The 20923-nt window shown below is 39.3% G+C and overlaps 1 pseudogene; it reads right to left on the bottom strand.

The window, feature by feature from the left end:
• Positions 1-13870: 13870 nt before the first annotated feature.
• On the bottom strand, positions 13871-14643 carry LOC105605421 (serine/arginine-rich splicing factor 2-like; annotated as a pseudogene).
• Between the last annotated feature and the right edge of the window lie 6280 nt (positions 14644-20923).

Here is a 20923-nt window from a genome sequence, read left to right as displayed (position 1 = left end):
AAAGACAATAACCTACAGCCCAGATTACTGTACCCAGCAAGGATCTCATTCAAATACGAAGGAGAAATCAAAAGCTTTACAGACAAGCAAAAGCTGAGAGAATTCAGCACCACCAAACCAGCTCTCCAACAAATTCTAAAGGATATCCTCTAGACAGGAAACACGAAAGGGTGTATAAAACCGAACCCAAAACAATAAAGTAAATGGCAACGGGATCATACTTATCAATAATTATCATAAACGTAAATGGGTTGAACGCCCCAACCAAAAGACAAAGACTGGCCGAATGGATACAAAAACAAGACCCCTCTATATGCTGCTTACAAGAGACCCACCTCAAAACAGGGGACACATACAGACTGAAAGTGAAGGGCTGGAAAAAGATATACCACGCGAATAGAGACCAAAAGAAAGCAGGAGTGGCAATACTCATATCCGATAAAATAGACTTTAAAACAAAGGCTGTGAAAAGAGACAAAGAAGGCCACTACATAATGATCAAAGGAACAATCCAAGAAGAAGATATAACAATTATAAATATATATGCACCCAATATAGGAGCACCACAATATGTAAGACAAATGCTAACAAGTATGAAAGGGGAAATCAACAATAACACAATAATAGTGGGAGACTTTAATACCCCACTCACACCTATGGACAGATCAACTAAACAGAAAATTAACAAAGAAACGCAAACTTTAAATGATACATTAGATCAGTTAGACCTAATTGATATCTATAGGACATTTCACCCCAAAACAACGAATTTCACCTTTTTTCAAGTGCTCATGGAACCTTCTCCAGGATAGATCACATCCTGGGCCATAAATCTAAACTTGATAAATTCGAAAAATCGAAATCATTCCAAGCATCTTTTCTGACCATAATGCATTAAGATTAGATCTCAATTACAGGAGAAAACTATTAAAAATTCCAACATATGGAGGTTGAACAACACACTTCTGAATAACCAACAAATCACAGAAGAAATCAAAAAGAAATCAAAATATGCATAGAAAATAATGAAAATGAAAACACAACAACCCAAAACCTGTGGGACACTATAAAAGCAGTGCTAAGAGGAAAGTTCATAGCAATACAGGCATACCTCAAGAAACAAGAAAAAAGTCAAATAAATAACCTAACTCTACAACTAAAGCAACTAGAAAAGGAAGAGTTGGAGAACCCCAGAGTTAGTAGAAGGAAAGAAATCTTAAAAATTAGGGCAGAAATAAATGCAAAAGAAACAAAAGAGACCATAGCAAAAATCAACAAAGCCAAAAGCTGGTTCTTTGAAAGGATAAATAAAATTGACAAACCATTAGCCAGACTCATCAAGAAGCAAAGAGAAAAATCAAATCAATAAAATTAGAAATGAAAATGGAGAGATCACAACAGACAACACAGAAATACAAAGGATCATAAGAGACTACTATCAGCAGTTGTATGCCAATAAAATGGACAACGTGGAAGAAATGGACAAATTCTTAGAAAAGTACAATTTTCCAAAACTGAACCAGGAAGAAATCGAAAATCTTAACAGACCCATCACAAGCACGGAAATTGATACTGTAATCAGAAATCTTCCAGCAAACAAAAGCCCAGGTCCAGATGGCTTCACAGCTGAATTCTACCAAAAATTTCGAGAAGAGCTAACACCTATCCTACTCAAACTCTTCCAGAAAATTGCAGAGGAAGGTAAACTTCCAAACTCATTCTATGAGGCCACCATCACCCTAATACCAAAACCTGACAAAGATGTCACAAAAAAAGAAAACTACAGGCCAATATCTCTGATGAACATAGATGCAAAAATCCTCAACAAAATTCTAGCAATCAGAATCCAACAACACATTAAAAAGATCATACACCATGACCAAGTGGGCTTTATCCCAGGGATGCAAGGATTCTTCAATATCTGCAAATCAATCAATGTAATTCACCACATTAACAAATTGAAAAATAAAAACCATATGATTATCTCAATAGATGCAGAGAAGGCCTTTGACAAAATTCAACATCCATTTATGATAAAAACTCTCCAGAAAGCAGGAATAGAAGGAACATATCTCAACATAATAAAAGCTATCTATGACAAACCCACAGCAAACATTATCCTCAATGGTGAAAATTGAAAGCATTTCCCTAAAGTCAGGAACAAGACAAGGGTGTCCACTTTCACCGCTACTATTCAACATAGTTCTGGAAGTTTTGGCCACAGCAATCAGAGCAGAAAAAGAAATAAAAGGAATCCAAATTGGAAAAGAAGAAGTAAAACTTTCGCTGTTTGCAGATGACATGATCCTCTACATGGAAAACCCTAAAGACTCCACCAGAAAATTACTAGAACTAATCAATGAATATAGTAAAGTTGCAGGATATAAAATCAACACACAGAAATCCCTTGCATTCCTATACACGAATAATGAGAAAGTAGAAAAGAAATTAAGGAAACAATTCCATTCACCATTGCAACGAAAAGAATAAAATACTTAGGAATATATCTACCTAAAGAAACTAAAGACCTATATATAGAAAACTATAAAACACTGATGAAAGAAATCAAAGAGGACACTAATAGATGGAGAAATATACCATGTTCATGGATTGGAAGAATCAATATAGTGAAAATGAGTATACTACCCAAAGCAATTTACAAATTCAATGCAATCCCTATCAAGCTACCAGGCACATTTTCACAGAACTAGAACAAATAATTTCAAGATTTGTATGGAAATACAAAAAACCTCGAATAGCCAAAGCAATCTTGAGAAAGAAGAATGGAACTGGAGGAATCAACTTGCCTGACTTCAGGCTCTACTACAAAGCCACAGTCATCAAGACAGTATGGTACTGGCACAAAGACAGACATATAGATCAATGGAACAAAATAGAAAGCCCAGAGATAAATCCACACACATATGGACACCTTATCTTTGACAAAGGAGGCAAGAATATACAATGGAGTAAAGACAATCTCTTTAACAAGTGGTGCTGGGAAAACTGGTCAACCACTTGTAAAAGAATGAAACTAGATCACTTTCTAACACCGCACACAAAATAAACTCAAAATGGATTAAAGATCTAAATGTAAGATCAGAAACTATAAAACTTCTAGAGGAGAACATAGGCAAAACACTCTCAGACATAAATCACAGCAGGATCCTCTATGATCCACCTCCCAGAATTCTGGAAATAAAAGCAAAAATAAACAAATGGGATCTAATTAAAATTAAAAGCTTCTGCACAACAAAGGAAAATATAAGCAAGGTGAAAAGACAGCCTTCTGAATGGGAGAAAATCATAGCAAATGAAGCAACTGACAAACAACTAATCTCAAAAATATACAAGCAACTTCTGCAGCTCAACTCCAGAAAAATAAACGACCCAATCAAAAAATGGGCCAAAGAACTAAATAGACATTTCTCCAAAGAAGACATACGGATGGCTAACAAACACATGAAAAGATGCTCAACATCACTCATTATTAGAGAAATGCAAATCAAAACCACAATGAGGTACCACTTCACACCAGTCAGAATGGCTGCGATCCAAAAATCTGCAAGCAATAAATGCTGGAGAGGGTGTGGAGAAAAGGAACCCTCCTACACTGTTGGTGGGAATGCAAACTAGTACAGCCACTATGGAGAACAGTGTGGAGATTCCTTAAAAAATTGCAAATAGAACTACCTTATGACCCAGCAATCCCACTTCTGGGCATACACACCGAGAAACCAGAATTGAAAGAGACACATGTACCCCAATGTTCATCGCAGCACTGTTTATAATAGCCAGGACATGGAAACAACCTAGATGTCCATCAGCAGATGAATGGATAAGAAAGCTTTGGTACATATACACAATGGAGTATTACTCAGCCGTTAAAAAGAATTCATTTGAATCAGTTCTGATGAGATGGATGAAACTGGAGCCGATTATACAGAGTGAAGTAAGCCAGAAAGAAAAACACCAATACAGTATACTAACACATATATATGGAATTTAGGAAGATGGCAATGACGACCCTGTATGCAAGACAGGAAAGAGACACAGATGTGTATAACGGACTTTTTGGACTCAGAGGGAGAGGGAGAGGGTGGGATGATTTGGGAGAATGACATTCTAACATGTATACTATCATGTGAATTGAATCGCCAGTCTATGTCTGACGCAGGATGCAGCATGCTTGGGGCTGGTGCATGGGGATGACCCAGAAAGATGTTATGGGGAGGGAGGTGGGAGGGGGGTTCATGTTTGGGAATGCATGTAAGAATTAAAGATTTTAAAATTAAAAAAAAAAAAAAAGAAAAAAAAATAAATTCCATATATATGTGTTAAAAAAAAAAAAGAAAAATGGCAGTTATGTGTTGGTAGAGAAAAGTTCTGTCAGAAAAAGTAGACTTGAAAGACCTTGGCTTATTTGGGCAACTGTGGCCACAATTTTGGGGAAGGGGTGGAAACAGGAAATTCATCTCAGAAAAAGTAACTGGCACAAACTATAAATTGAGTTTTTTGAGTGTAAGAAATAGGATACTGATTAAGATGTTTTGGTATATTTTGAGAACAAGCAGTGGATTTTATTTTTGCCGGCTTAGTGTCCCCGTGACATACTTGTGCTGATAGCATCCTGATTTTCATGGTGGAAAAACTCATTCTACAGTCTTAGTCCAGTTGGTTTAAGTTTAGCTGAATTCACTACCGTGGCTAAAGGAAAGGACATGATGCAGCCATGTCCAATCAGCATATCTCAAATTGGCTATGGTAACTGGTCAAAATATGAGCATGTGAACAAAAGTACATTTAAGAGCTAAATCTAAAATGTTAGCTAGAACTATTGAAAATGAGAAATTCTTTTCCACTGGGGTTACTAAGCTGGTGAGACATGAACCTAAAGATGCTTGTGACTATGCTTTATCCTAAGAATGAGGAAAATTGACATTAAGAGACAGAGGAAAACAAAAATGGAGAAACAACAAGATATTTGAGAAAAAAAAAAAATTTGAGAAGTACCTGAAGGTAGATGTACCTTAGGATTTTTAGATGTTTAAAACAATGTATTTCATTTGATAACTATAAGATTATGATTGGAAGGCTCTTAATAATTGTCATAGGAGAGTAATATGATTGGTGATGATGTAGTAGTAGTTGTTGTTGTTAAATCACTCAGTTGTGTCCAACTCTTTGTGACCCCAAGGACTGCAGCATGTCAAGCTTTCCTGTCCTTTACCATCTACCAGAGCTTGCTTAAATTCATGTCCATTGGGTCGATGATATAGTTAGATGTCAAAAAGTAATTTGATGGGGGGGGGTCAGGGAATGAGTGAAATAGGTGTGGGAGATTAAGTGGTACAAACTTCCAGTTGCAATAAAAAGAGTCAAAGGGATGAAATATACAGTATGGAGAATATAGTCATTAGTAATATAACATTTTTGTAGGATGACAGATGGTAACTAGGCTTGTGATAATTTTATAATGTACAGAAATATCTAATCACTATGTTGTGCACCAGAGACAAACAGTGTTGTAGGCCAAGTATATTTCAAAAGACAAACAAACTCATAGAAAAAGAGATAAGATTTGTGGTTACCAGAGGTTCGGGGCAGGGTGGGGTGGGGTTTGGACAAAGGAGGTCAAAGGGTACATACTTCTAGTTAGAGGATACATAAGTACAGGAATGTAGTGTGCAACATGATTAATATAATTAAGACTGCTATGTTGTATATGAAAATTGTTAAGAATAAACCCTAAGAGTTCTCATCACAAGAAAAATATTATTTCTCTTTTATTTTCTACCTACATGAGGTGATAGATGGTTTACTAAACTTATCATGGTTATCATTTCATGATGTATGTAAGTGTAGGAGAACAACACTTGCCATCTCAAAATGTTTCTTTGGCATGTAGATTATTTCAAGCTGGGAAAAATAAAGACTCTAGGCCCAAAGTCTCAGGAAGAAACTGACCTTGCCCATAACTGCCTAGAAAGTTTGATAAAGGGCCTATTCCCCAATAGAACAACCACCAGAGATATCTACAAAGAATATGGCTAGTTGTGGCAGGGAAAACACAGCAGAGCCTAGAGAGCTAAGACCATTCTGTCTTATAGTCTACATCACCCATTTACCAAACATTTCCTTTTCCATCTTCATATGAATCACTTTGTTCTCCTTTGAAGTCTCCAATACTATCCATGACATCTTTTGTCTTTAGTTAAAGATGGTATTTAAGGTAAGGGTTTTAGCCATTTGGGTTTTTCAGATTTCCTGGGTCTTTCTCATATGTTCATGTTATTAAACTTTGATTTTTTTTTCCAGTTTTGTCTCATGCCAATTTAATTCTTGGAGGAGCCAGATGAATATAGTCGGGTAAAGGAAAATTTCTCACTGCCCAACATAAGTCAAATCGCTGTGCTGTGTGCCTCAAACTTAGTGTTAAATGTCAATTATATCTCCAAAATCTGTAGAAAAAAATAATTTACAATTAAGTTACCATGTAAAATTTAGTTGCTTTTGTCCAGTCTATAAGACTAGAATGTTCATATAATTTCAATTTAATTGGATTTAGTTTTTATGAAAAATTCAGAAAACAATATTTCTGTCATTCATTTGTTTAATAAGTACTTATTAGGCATTGAAATTGTGTAAAGTTGAAAGAAATGAGCAATCGTTTTCAATTGATTATGAGTGAAATGTAGTTATGACATATCGATATAATGTTAATATTGTGGATAAACTTCCTACATCTTTGTACCCTGAGATCCTTTCAAAATGCCCTTACATTTGCACGTTTCATTAATTATACAATGTATTCTGATACCTTGGCCCAGTAATACTCATTTAATTCCTATATGAGGAAAAAATATCCTGAGATGAAATATCACTGAACATTTGGTTTATATGAAGAAACAGAATGGCCCTGGTGGGAACTAAAATGTCTTTCACTGACACCTTAATGAAGAGTGAGATAATGTTATACGACCAGTTAGCTTCCTAGTGGGATTTTTAGGATGCCTAAGTCAAGAGATATCTTGAGTGACAGGCAAGTTTGGTCTTGGAGTACAAAATAAAGCAGAGGAAAGGCTAACAGAGTTTTGAAGAGAGCACACTGCTCACAGCAAACATCCTCTTCCAACAACACAAGAAATGACTCTAAAAAATGGACATCACCAGATGGTCAATACCAAAATCAGATTGATTATTTTCTTTGCAGCCAGAGATGGAGAAGATCTATACCGTCAACACAAACAAGACCAGGAGCTGACTGTGGCTCAGATCATGAAGTGCTCATTGCAAAATTCAGACTTAAATTGGAGAAAGTAGGGAAAACTACTAGACCATTCAGGAATGAAAGTGAAAGTGAAAGTCACTCAGCTGTGTCCAACTCTTTGTGACCCCATCAGAATAGTGCAGTGGATTGCCTTTCCCTTTTCCAGGGGATCTTCCCAACCCAGGGATTGAACCCAGGTCTTCCGCCTTGCAGATGAATTCTTTAACAACTGAGCCAGAAGGGACACCCAAGAATAATGGAGTGGGAATGGAGAAGCCTATTCCTTCTCCAGCAGATGTTCCTGACCTAGGAATCAAATCAGAGTCTCCTGCATTGCAGGCGAATTCTTTACCAACTAAGCTATCAGGGAAGCCCAACCATTCAGGTATGGCCTAAATCAAATCCCTTACATTTACACAGTGGAAGTGACAAACAGATTCAAGGGATTAGATCTGATAGAGTGCCTGAAGAACTATGGACAAAGGTTCGTGACATTGTACAGGAAGCAGGAATCAAGAACATCACCAAGAAAAAAAACATGCAAAAAGACAAAATAGTTGTCTGACGAGGCTTTACAAATAGCTGAGAAGAAAGAGAAGCAAAAGGCTAAGGAGAAAAGGAAACATATACCCATCTGAATGCAGAGTTCCTAAGAATAGCACAGAGAGATAAGAAAACCTTCCTCAGTGATCAGTGCAAAGAAATAGAGGAAAACAATAGAATGGGAAAGACTAGAGATCTCTTCAAAAAAATTAGAGATACCAAGGGAACATTACATGCAAAGATGGGCATAATAAAGGAAAGAAATTGTATGGATCTAATAGAAGCAAAAGATATTAAGAAAATATGGCAAGAATGCACAGAAGAAATATACAAAAAAAGATCTTCATGAACCAGATGACCAGGATCAAGTGGGCCTTAGGAAGCATCACTACAAACCAAGCTAGTGGAAGTAATGGAATTCCAGTTGAGCTATTTCAAATCCCAAAAGATGATGCTGTGAAAGTGCTGCACTCAATATGCCAGCAAATCTGGAAAACGAGCCAGTGGACACAGGACTGGAAAAAGTAATTTTTCTTTCCAATCCCAAAGAAAGGCAATGCCAAAGAATGTTCAAACTACCACACAATTGTACTCATTTCACACATGAGGAAAGTAATGTTCAAAATTCTCCTAGCCATGCTTCAATCATACTTGAACTGAGACTTTTCAGGTGTTCAAGCTGGATTTAGAAAAGGCAGAGGAACCAGAGATCAAATTGCCAACATTCGTTGGATCATTGAGAAAGCAAGAGAGTTCCAGAAAAACATCTACTTCAGCGTCATTGACTACACTAAAGCCTTTGACTATGTAGATCACAATAAACTGTGGAAAATTCTTCAAGAGATGGGTAGACCACCTGACCTGCCTCCTGAGAAATCTGCATGCAGGTCAAGAAACAACAGAATCAGACATGAAACAATGGACTTGTTCAAAATTCGGGAAGGAGTATGTCAAGGCTGTGTATTGTCACCCTGTTTATTTAACTTCTATGCAGAGTACATCACATGAAATTGTGGGCTGGATGAAGCATAAGCTGGGATCAAGATTTCTGGGAGAAATATCAATAACCTCAGGTATGCAGGTAACACCACCCTTAAGGCAGAAATAGAAGAGGAACTGAAGAGCCTGTTGTTGAAATTGCAAGAGGAGAATGGAAAAGCTGGCTTAAAACTCAGCATTAAAAAAAGAAGATCATGGCATCTGGTACTATCACTTCATGGCAAATAGATGGAGAAAGAATGGAAACATTGAGAGACTTCATTTTCTTTGGCTCCAAAATCACTGCAGATGTTGACTGCAGCCATGAAATTAAAAGATGCTTGCTCCTTGGAAGAAAATCTATGACCAAACTAGAAGTGAAGTGAAGTCGCTTAGTTGTGTCCAACTCTTTGAGACCCCATGGACTTTAGCCTATCAGGCTCCTCCATCCATGGGATTTTCCAGGCAAGAGTGCTGGAGTGGGTTGCCATTTCCTTCTCCAGGGGATCTTCCCAACCCAGGATTCGAACCCGGGTCTCCTGCAATGCGGGCAGACGCTTTACCGTCTGAGCCACCAGGGAAGCCTCATTGAAAAGCAGAGACATTACTTTGCTGACAAAGGTCCATTTAGTCAAAGCTATCATTTTTCCAGTAGTCATGTATGGATGTGAGAGTGGGACCATAAAGAAAGCCAATCACCAAAGAATTGATGCTTTTGAACTGTGGTGTTGGTGAAGATCTTGAGAGTCCCATGGACTGCAAAGAGACCAAACCAATCATTTCTGAAGGAAATCAGTCCTAAATATTCATTGGAAAGACTGATGCTGAAGCTGAAGCTGAAATTCTTTGGCCACCTTATGCAAAGAACTGATTCATTGGAAAAGATCCTGGTGCTGGGAAATATTGAAGGCTGGAGCAGGGAATGACAGAGGATGAGATGGTTGGATGGCATTATTGACTTGATGGATATGAATGTGAGCAAGCTCAGGGAGTCGGTGTTGGACAGGGAAGCCTGGCTGCTATAGTCCATGGGGTCACAAAAGGTCGGACACAACTGAGTGAATAAACTGAACTGAACTGAGTTTAGCAATCCTAATTTGCATGCTAGGTGTGTAGTTGTGTGTGTGTGTGTATGTGTGTGTGTATGTGTGTGTGTGTGTGTGTGTGTGCATGCCAAAGCCTTTGACTGTGTGGATCACAATAATCTGTGGAAAATTCTGAAAGAGATAGGCATACCAGACCACCTGACCTGCCTCTTGAGAAATCTATGTGCAGGTCAGGAAGCAACAGTTAGAACTGGACATGGAACAATAGACCAGTTTCAAATAGGAAAAGGAGTACGTCAAGGCTGTATATTGTCACCCTGCTTATTTAACTTCTATGCAGAGTACATCATGAGAAATGCTGGACTGGAAGAAACACAAGCTGGAATCAAGATTGCCAGAAGGAATATCAATAACCTCAGATATGCAGATGACACCACCCTTATGGCAGAAAGTGAAGAGGAACTAAAAAGCCTCTTGATGAAAGTGAAAGAGGAGAGTGAAAAAGTTGGCTTAAAGCTCAACATTCAGAAAACGAAGATCATGGCATCCAGTCCCATCACTTCATGGGAAATAGATGGGGAAACTGTGGAAACAGTGTCAGACTTTAGTTTTTTGGGCTCCAAAATCACTGCAGATAGTGAATGCAGCCATGAAATTAAAAGATGCTTACTCCTTGGAAGGAAAGTTATGACCAACCTAGATGGCATATTCAAAAGCAGAGACATTAGTTTGCCAACAAAGTTCCATCTAGTCAAGGCTATGGTTTTTCCAATGGTCATGTATGGATGTGAGTTGGACTGTGAAGAAAACTGAGCACCGAAGAATTGATGCTTTTGAACTGTGGTGTTGGAGAAGACTCTTGAGAGTCTCTTGGACTGCAAGGAGATCCAACCAGTCCATTCTAAAGGAGATCAGTCCTGGATGTTCATTGGAAGGACTGATGTTGAAGCTGAAACTCCAATACTTTGGCCACTCAATGCGAAGAGTTGACTCTTTGGAAAAGACTCTGATGCTGGGAGGGGGCTGGAGAAGAAGGGGCCGACAGAGGATGAGATGGCTGGATGGCATCACCGACTCAATGGACATGAGTTTGAGTAAACTCTGGGAGTTGGTGATGGACAGGGAGGCCTGACGTGCTGTGATTCATGGGGTGGCAATGAGTCGCACACGACTGAGTGACTGAACTGAACTGAACTGAAATGTGTGTGCATGCATGTATATGTTTTCTATATTTGTAAAGTTTTAACAGATGTTTGGTTCAGTTAATAACCATTGACTTAAGTGTGATTTCTGGATCTAGTGAAAGTGAAACTCACTTGGTCCAGTTTGACTTTTTGCCACCGCATGGACTGTAGCCTTCTGGCTCCTGTGTTCATGGAATTCTTCAGACAAGAATACTGGATTTGTTAGTCCATCCCTTCTCCAGGGTATCTTTTCAACCCAGGGTCTGAACAAGGTTTCCCGCATTGCAGGTGGATTCTTTACCATCTGAGCTACCCTTTTGACCACCTCCTCCAATTCCCCTTCCCCCACTCCCCACCCCTCCTTCTCCTACCTCTGGTAACCACTAGTCAGATCTCTTTTTAAGTGAGCTTGGTGTTTGTTTATTTGTTTTTAGATTCCACACATAAGTGAAATAATAAAGTGTTTGACTTTCTCTGTTTTATTTCCAATTCTCACTGCTCAATTCCCTTTATCTGAGAAACTGACTAAATCAGTTGTAGACAATAACTATTGTGTTATAGGACTTCAAAGTTTGAAATAAAGTGCATTCATACTGCAGAGAACTTTCAAAATTTCAGTGAAATAGGTCTCTGTGACTAGTATCCAGCTGAGTTACTCATGAAAAAATGTTTCTCAAAGTAGTCTTTTCTTTAGAGTCTTGTTTTTAATATTTGTTCCCAAATATCACAATTGATGTTCCCAAACCTCATTTCAATTCAGTGTATTGAAAGGCAATATACTGAGGCAATTCAATATACAGGAAAGAGTACTGAGTTGAGAATTTAGAGACCTCGGTTGAAGTTTAATCATTAATCCATTATTTACCCAAATATTTACTCTTTCTAGACTCCAGTTTCTTAAATTCTAATATGTGAAAATTGAATCTATTTCTCATGGTTTGGTTCAGTCAGTTTCTCAGACAAACAGTACTGGGCAGTGAGAATTGAAAATAAAACAGTGAAAGACAAATATTTTATTACCGCACTTTATTTGTAATCTAAGAAAAAAAATGTCAAAACCGAAAAACCAAGCTCATTGAAAAAGACATCAGACTACCAGAGGTAGGAGAAGGAGGGATAGGGAGTGGGGGGTGGGGAATTGGAGTTAAGTGGTCAAAAGGTACAAACTTCCAGTTTTAAGATAAAGTACTAGGGATGTAATGTACAACATGACTATAGCTACTACTGCTGTATGATATATAGGAAAGTTGTTAAGAAAGTAAATGCTAAGTATCCCCATCACTAGGAGCAATTATTTTCCTCTCTTTTCTTCTTTCTTTTGTTTTTGTTGTACCTATATGAGCAGATGGATATTAGCTGGACCTATTGTGGTAATCATTTCTTGAGATATATAAGTCAAACCATCATTAGGCATGCCTTAAGCTTATACAAGGATGTATGTCAATTATTTTTCAATAAAACTGGAAAAAAAAGAAAGAAAATACTGTCTGAAACAGAGTGTCAAATTGACAACCATGAATTAAAGAGGAAAGGTTGAGTGGGGCTACAGTTAGGACCAGTAATGCTGAGATAAATTCCAAAGTCAAGCTAGGATTAACTGTCTCCTAAAATATTCGTTCAAAGCCTGGAAGTTAAAATAGAGTATTGAGCCAAAGAAGACAATTCAAATAGATTCAGAGCAGAGCCACAGTAAAGTCATACCCAGCTTGGGGATCAAAGCCATAAGGTAGTAGCAGATGTGTGTGACATTGATTTTAACTTGCTAAATTATATTTATACCTTGGATCTCTGAAAGTTGATAATCAATTGTTTTGATATCTTTGTTTATAACACATGTGAGATGTACGACCTCAATTACCTTTTCTGTTTCATACTTTCATGAATGAGAATATACTCACAACAAAATTTTTTAAAACACCAGGAAAAATGTTTGTTCAGAAAAATACAGTACATATATAACAAAAAGATATAGCATGTTATTAGCACTTAGAAAATAACAAATTCTTAGCATCTTTCATATTTAAGTTCGTAACTGAAGATGGTCGGATGGGTGAGAAAGGAAAAAATAAAGACACAGTTACTTTTACATTCACCTGCTAGATGTGTTCACTGTAGGCTCCCTTATGTATGTGAGGCCTGGGCCTGGGTGGCTGCAAGTACAGTTGTCAAGCTTTTAACAAACTGGATAACCATTTGTTTCTGCACAGCACATTATCTTTACATAGGAGCAATTGGCAGAAAACGTGAAGTAGCCAAGCATTCTGTCCTACAAAACACCACCTTAACAGTCATCCATCATTGCTCAACTGTTTTACAGCTGTGTCTACTGCACACAAATACATGAAACTAGAAATATGTTTGATAAATAATTCTTTAAAAAATTATCTTCACCCTAAATTTCTCTGTATCGATGCAGATCCAGATGACCATTTAAATCCAAAGGCAAATAACACATGTACATACACTTATAGTAACTTCAAGTAGGTCTTTATTTTTAAGAGAATGATGGCAATGAAGAGTCAATCACTAGACAGTCTTTGACTACTCAGAAAGAAAAGGCTACACATATTTTCTTAAGTCTAGAGGCCACAAATTAGATAACAATCTATTTACTTTCAAAGAAAATGCAGTATATAAAGATAAATGAAACTTTACCTCAGATATTCAAACCAGTAGCAAAGTTGTTCGTCTCACAAACTTAAAAGATATGTGAATAAAAGAAACAACAAGAACAAAAAAAAACATTATGAAATGAAGTTTACCGCTTGAGGCAAAATTCGAAACAAGTAAAAGGTTACTCAATGTGTTAAAGAATAACCTTTTCAACAGATAGTGGCTAATTTCAAAGACTGATCACCTGAGATGTGGTTCCTCTCCTTCCGCTGTCCCCCTCATTCCCTTCCACACAACCCCCCTCCTAGTTTTCAGGTTGTTCGTTAATTATTTTTCTAATATGACACCGCTCCTTCCTCTTCTGGAAACCTGGAGGGATTTTGTGATTGTCCTCAGGACCTGTACTTTCTTCCTGGTGGAAGGCTTCTGGATCTAGACCTAGACGTGGTTGCTGAGGAAGATCTGGCCTCCGAGGAGGACTTGGTACTTCCAGGAGAACTTGATCTCGAGGATGATGGAGAACTATCACAGGAGAGAGATGGACGCTTTGAACGGCTGAAGTGAGATCGGGCCTGAGATGGCGATCGGCTCCTGGTGAGGGACCTGCGGCAGCGACCAAGCTGTGGCTCTGGCGTGCTTGACTCAGGGGAGGAGTTTCCTGGCTGCGGCCTTGGTGGAAATCTAGGAGGCGACCGTGGCGTGCCATCTGCACCCGCAGCTCACGGCCATCCAGCATGACCCCGTCCAGGGCGTCCATGGCCTCCTCGGCGTGGCGCTTGTCCTGGAAGCGGACGAAAGCAAAGCCGCGGGACTCTAGAGTGAAGCGGTCCCGGGGCATGTACACATCGCCGATAGGCCCATACTTCTCGAAGATGCGCCTCAGGGTGCGGTGTGAGATGCGGTTGGTCAGGTTGTCCACCTTGAGGGAGATCAAGTCGCCCACGTTGGGAGGAGGGCGGCTGTAACTCATGACCTTTGCGAGCTAAGCGGGGAGTCCCCGCAAACTGAATTCTGAGCTAGCTGCAGTCTGCGAAGGCTGCGAGGACGACGCAGGCACTAAGTTTGCCTTGGCCTTGTTCCGCCTGAACACTCCGCCTCTTTGCGTCAGTTGACTCGGCCGGTGGCTGCTTAGACACCCTCGAATGTTGAACGTTCGGTCCGCGCGGATTGTCTCCAGAGCTCAGACTGCTGGAGGAACAGCTCTGTACCAGTTTTTCTTTCTTTAAAGTGAAAGTTCATGACTATAACATCATTTTATGACCTTTCCTGTATATGTGTAAACACCCAGTTTTAATTATGGGCAAAAGTATATACGTATAGGTGTAATTATGTGACTAAGTAGATGGCAGTGCTGATTCATGTATGCTAAAACCATTTGTTTACTGAAGACAGAAACAAAGTTTCAAAACAGATCATGAACAGAGAGGTTGATTCAGTAACACTGACAGGCAGGAGACCATGAGAGCCACCTACAGGGTATGAGCTGTAATCAGAAATTCAGTATGAGAGCTCTTATTCTGCTTGAAAAAAATAAAAAAAATAGAAGTCAAAGTTATGATCTGTCATTCCAAACTACATAATTGAATATAACTCAGATTACTAAAATTTACTGTTTTATTATTGGTTAACTAGATATACTTTTTGATGGAGTAAATTCATTTGATATAACTTGCATTAAAAAAATGCTTTTAGAATTAAGAATTATATTTCATCAGATTGTTGGCAAGGCATCTTTTCTCATGAATCATGTCTATTAGGCTCTAATAAATGAGCTTGACAGTAAAGGGGTAGAAAATAGTATTTTATTAATTATTTCTCACCTTCAGTGAGCATTATGTACTCTTTACAAGGGTCAAGGAGAGGGAAATTTTCCCCTCTATCCCTCTTGAGTTATATTGGCTGGATTGATAAGAAAATTCGCTTAAGGCAGATTAACAGAAAAAGGAACACTTTAGTTCTTGTGCACAGAAGTCTCACAGAAATGGCACCTAAGAAGTAGCCAAAGCAGGCAACTGTTATACTCTTTAGGTAAACAGTAAATTTATGAGGGATTGACAGGGCAAAGAATTTAGGCTTTGGGTGGTTAATTAGTGAGGACTTTAAACAGTGTGGGCTTAGGATAGATAATTAAAGAAGTAACAAGGTTTGTGAATACAGGCTTCTCCGTCCGAACTCCCTCTCTCTGGTGATAAGGGTGTCCTTCAGCCTCTAGATGCAGGGAGAGATTCATCTCCTGCTTTCAGAGAGAAAAAGAGAAAGGTCTTAAGTATTCCTTTTGTATTGGCCGTTTCTTAAGTAAATGTGATTTAAAATAATCAATATGCTACTGAGGCATATGGGGCCCTGGGCCCCAACAAAAGTCACTGCATCTTCTGCACGTTATTAATTCCTATGTATGTGTTCAGGTTTTCCACTACTGCATAGCAACCTACATCAAAGTTTAGTGGCTACATTTTTTATCCTTATTTTATCTCATAATTCTAAGACACTGAAATCCAGGCAGTAGACTGTAGGACTCGTTTCTTCACTGTATCCACTGAATTAGCTAGGGTGACTGGGATGGCTCTCTTGGAACTACTGGGTGTTAGCTGGTTCCCATCCCCCCAACCCCAGCCCCTTTATCGGAGCCTCTCGGTGTAGTCTGGCAGATTTCTACTCTAGTTAGATTTCTTAGGTAATGGTCAGGTTTATAAGAGACCGTAGCAGAAGCATCAGTCCTCTTAAAGTCTAGGACCAGGCCCATATATAGTATCAGTTCTGCATCTCTTCTATGAGATTCCATTGTCAAAGCAACCATGGGCCAGACTAGGTTCAAAGGAAGGAAAAAGGGATCTCTCACTGAAAAAGTGTGAGGATTTGTGGCCATTTTTAGTCTACCATAGACAATTCCCTGGATAGATAATACCAACATTCTCACATTGAAAAGTACATCCACCCCCTTTCAAGACCATTAAGCTCTTATTTTCTTATGATAACATATGACCATCTCGGACTTCGCCATTTTAATTAGGTCTGGATATAGAAAACACTTCAGGTGTATTTCCTCGAGTTTTATTCCTCTTAAACAGAAGACCTGTGGGATAAACTGATAGGTTATCCACCCTTTTCACATCTAACATATAATACTGAGATGGGCATGAAACTGAAACTCTTAGTTGCTCAGTCATGTCTGATTCTTTGCAATGCCATGTACTGTAGCCTGCCAGGCTCCTTTGTCCATGGTATTCTCCAGGCAAGAATACTAGAGTGGATTGCCATTTCTTTCTTCAGGGGATCTTCCCAACCCAGGGATCAAACCTCTGTCTCCTGCACTGGCAGATGGATTCTTTACCATCTCAGCCGCCAGGGAACCCCTAAGGTGGACATAGGATGGCCTTAGTTGACAGCTCTATTCAAAAGGAGGAACAGTTCAGAGTAATTCTAAAATTCTAATGGGCTTTTGATTCCAGTTTCTTGGTTTAGGGCCCAGGCCCATTCCTGGATCACCAGTTAGTCCTTTAATATCTTAGTTCAGCCTTTGAGTCATCCTACTGCTGCTAAGTCGCGTCAGTCATGTCCGACTCTGTGCAACCCCATAGACGGCAGCCCACCAGGCTCCTCTGTCCCTGGGATTCTCCAGGCAAGAATGCTGGAGTGGGATGCCATTTCCTTCTCCAATACATGCATGCATGCTAAGTCACTTCAGTGTGTCCGTCTGAGTCATCCTATCTTCCTTAAAAGGTCTGTGTTTGTAGCTAAGTAGCTTTCTTAGTGTGTGCACAACGTTGAGGGTACCAAGTATTCTTTTCATTCTGAACTGCGTCTGTCCCTTTTAGTCTTATCTCATGGTGCTTCTAACAAGCACAAAATTTCCCTCTCCCTTTCTCCCTCCCACCCCCACTCTCTATTGGGCTTGCCTGAGATTCTTATTGGGTGTTCACTCCGTTAAACAAAATCTACATTCACATTTCTTTCTAAGATAAGATCATATCTACCTTGGGCCACCTCTGTCTGAGGCGAATGTAGGTGGCCTAGCAAAGAGATTTGGAGAGGAATGCTCTGAAATCATTCTAAGACCTTAAACAAGGATTGTATAGCTCCTTTACTTTACTTCTTTACCCTGAGACTACATCTTACTTTTCCAGGATTTACTTTTTGCTCTGAGGTCGTTGTTGAACATTGATTCTTCTCTTAGCTTGGAAGTCTATCCTGGGCATTCTATGTTTTATGTACATTCTTTTCTAAAACTGAATAATTCCTTCTTTAGTTTATCTCTTTCTTATAGTATCAGAGGCATTTAAAGAAGTCAATCAATGTTTTGTTTTTTTTTTTCACTCTTTCTAGACATCTCCTTAGCCATATTTATGAGTTTACTAGGTCCACTTGCCATTTTCCAAAATACTCCAGGTGATAGTTTTGCTAATCATTTTGCAGTAAATAACTTACAGTCTAGTCCTCCATGTATTCATTGACTTTCTTTGAGTTGTTTCAGAGTTTGACAGAATTATGTCATGGTCCACTGAGGGACACATAATATGCATTTTTTTAGTTGTTTAGGCTCCTTTATCCCTTTCTCAATAGAAAGGATTTTAGTTCTTAATTACCTCAGTTTCCCTAAGAGAAACTATTCCCAGGTAAAGGTGAATGGATGGATGTGCTGTGCTTAGTCCCTCACTCCTGCCTGACTCTTTGCAATCCTATGGCCTGTACCCTGCCAGGCCCCTCTGTCCATGGGGACTCTCCAGGCAAGAATACTGGAGTGGGTTGCCATGCCCTCCTCCAGAGGATCCTCCCAACCCAGGGATGGAACCCAGGTCTCCCACATTGCAGGCGGATTCTTTACCATCTGAGCCACCAGGGGAGCCCAAATTGATGCATCGGTTCAGTTCAGTTCAGTCACTCAGTCGTGTCCAACTCTTTGTGACCCCATGGATGGCAGCACGCCAGGCCTCCCTGTCCATCACCAACTCCCAGAGTTCACCCAAACCCATGTCCATTGAGTCGGTGATGCCATCCAACCATCTCATCCTCTGTTGTCCACTTCTCCTCTTGCCCTCAATCTATCCAAGCATCAGGGTCTTTTCAAATGAGTCAGTTCTTTGCATCAGGTGGCCAAAGTACTGGAGTTTCAGCTTCAACATCAGTCCTTCCAATGAACATTCAGGACTGATCTCCTTTAGGATGGATTGATTGGATCTCCCTGCAGTCCAAGGGACTCTCAAGAGTCTTCTTCAACACCACAGTTCAAAAGCATCAATTCTTCAGCACTCAGTTTTCTTTAGAGTCCAACTCTCACATCCATACATGACCACTGGAAAGACCATAGCTTTGATAGTTTGTCCCAATTAACAAAAATAAGAGTGTACATGTCAGAAATGTTAAAAATTGTATGGACTTTTATTCATTTAAAGCAGCGGTACACAACCATTTTGGTATCAGGGACTAATTTCATGGAAGACAGTTTTTTCCATAGACCTGGGGTCACAGGGATGGCTTTGGGATGATTCAAGTGCATTACATTTATTGTGCACTTTATTTTTAATCTAATGCCACTGCTGATCTAAGAGGAGGTACTGGTCTGAGGCCTGGAGGTTGGGAACCAGTGATTTAAAGGACTCTGCCTTTACATAAATTAGTTTCATCAGAACAAGACATATATTCTTCATGAAAATTGGGTCTGATTTATGTCAGAAAGGAGAAGATGCTGAACTAGTTTGGGGGGACTTAGATTCCTGTCCTGACTGGTTGGATCTCCTTGCAGCCCATCCTGAAGGAAATCAGTCCTGAATATTCATTGGAAGGACTGATGCTGAAGCTGAAGCTGAAATCCTTTGGCCACCTGATGCAAAGAGCTGACTCATTGGAAAAGACCCTGATGCTGGGAAGATTGAGGGCAGGAAGAGAAGGGGACAACAGAGGATGAGATGGTTGGATGGCATCACTGACTCAATGGACCTGAGTTTGAGTAAACTCTGGGAGTTGGTGGTGGACAGGGAGGCCTGGCGTGCTGCAGTCCATGGGGTGGCAAAGAGCTGGACATGACTGAGAGACTGAACTATATTGAACTGTACAGACCCATTCAAGATTTCTCAGTTTATTTATCTATTACATGAAAAGATTGAAGTGAATTGGATAATTATATTCTCTGTGGGTTCTAAATCTCTCTACTTGGTAGAAAGGATTAGAAACCTGAGCCACTAGAAGATTGCTGAACCATACATTGTGGGTGTACTAGTAGAGGTGTCTCCTGAGTGTACTGATCAATATGTACAAGTAATTAAAATCCCTTTAAAAGCAGTATTTACAAACATAGTACTTCCCTGGTGGCTCAGATGGTAAAGCATCTGCCTACAATGCGGGAGACCCAGGTTCAATCCCTTGGTCAGGAAGATCCCCTGGAGAAGTAAATGGCAATCCACTCCAGTATTCTTGCCTGGAAAATCCCATGAATAGAGAAGCCTGGTAGGCTACAGTCCATGGGGTCGCAAAGAGTTGGACATGACTGAGCCACTTTCTTTCTTTCTTTTTCTTACAGACATAACTCAATAAATTCATTTTTTCAGTCTCATCCCCACATTTCATAAAGTTTCATAAAATCTTATGATTTTAAAGTTGTTAGCTTGAATTATACAACTAATAGCTTCTGAGTTTATTAACTTATAAGAAACATAACCTAAAACCCAATATATAATTCTGGGCTATGGTGACCCAGTTGAGGTCTTTTAACTTCCTACCTATGTGAAAGACTGGACAGCCTTCCTAGTTAGAACTTCCACACTTTATTGTCTTGTTGCTATCCTCAAACTGCAACATTTGGTATAAACTGGGTGAAACATGATAATTATCTTAAGGCAGGGCTGTAATTTGCTTAAGTCTAGGCCTTTCAGTCTTCAAAACAAAAAAGTATGCCTTACAGCGGAATATTATTCATCCTTTAAAAAGGAGGAAATCCTGCCTTTTGTGAAAACATGGATGAGCCTGGAGGGTATTATATTAACTGAAGTAATGCAGTCCCAGAGGCACAAATACTACATTCCACTTATATGCGCTATCTAACATTGTCAAACTCATAGAAATGAGAATAGAATGATGGTTTCTAGGGACTCAGGGAAGGGGGAAATAGAGTGTTCAACAAATATGAATATTCTGTTATGCAAGATGAATAAGTTCTAGAGATCTGCTGTACAACATAACACCTACGGTTAATAGTACTACATTGTATACTTAGATGGAGAAGGCAATGGCAACCCACTCCAGTACTCTTGCCTGGAAAATCCCATGGACAGAGGAGCCTGGTAGGCTGTAGTCCA

This window comes from Ovis aries, chromosome X (genome assembly GCF_016772045.2).
Source record: "Ovis aries strain OAR_USU_Benz2616 breed Rambouillet chromosome X, ARS-UI_Ramb_v3.0, whole genome shotgun sequence".
Taxonomy (NCBI): Eukaryota; Metazoa; Chordata; class Mammalia; order Artiodactyla; family Bovidae; genus Ovis; species Ovis aries.
The sequence above is the reverse complement of the archived record's forward strand: the minus strand, read 5'-3'. Positions and strand labels throughout refer to the sequence as shown.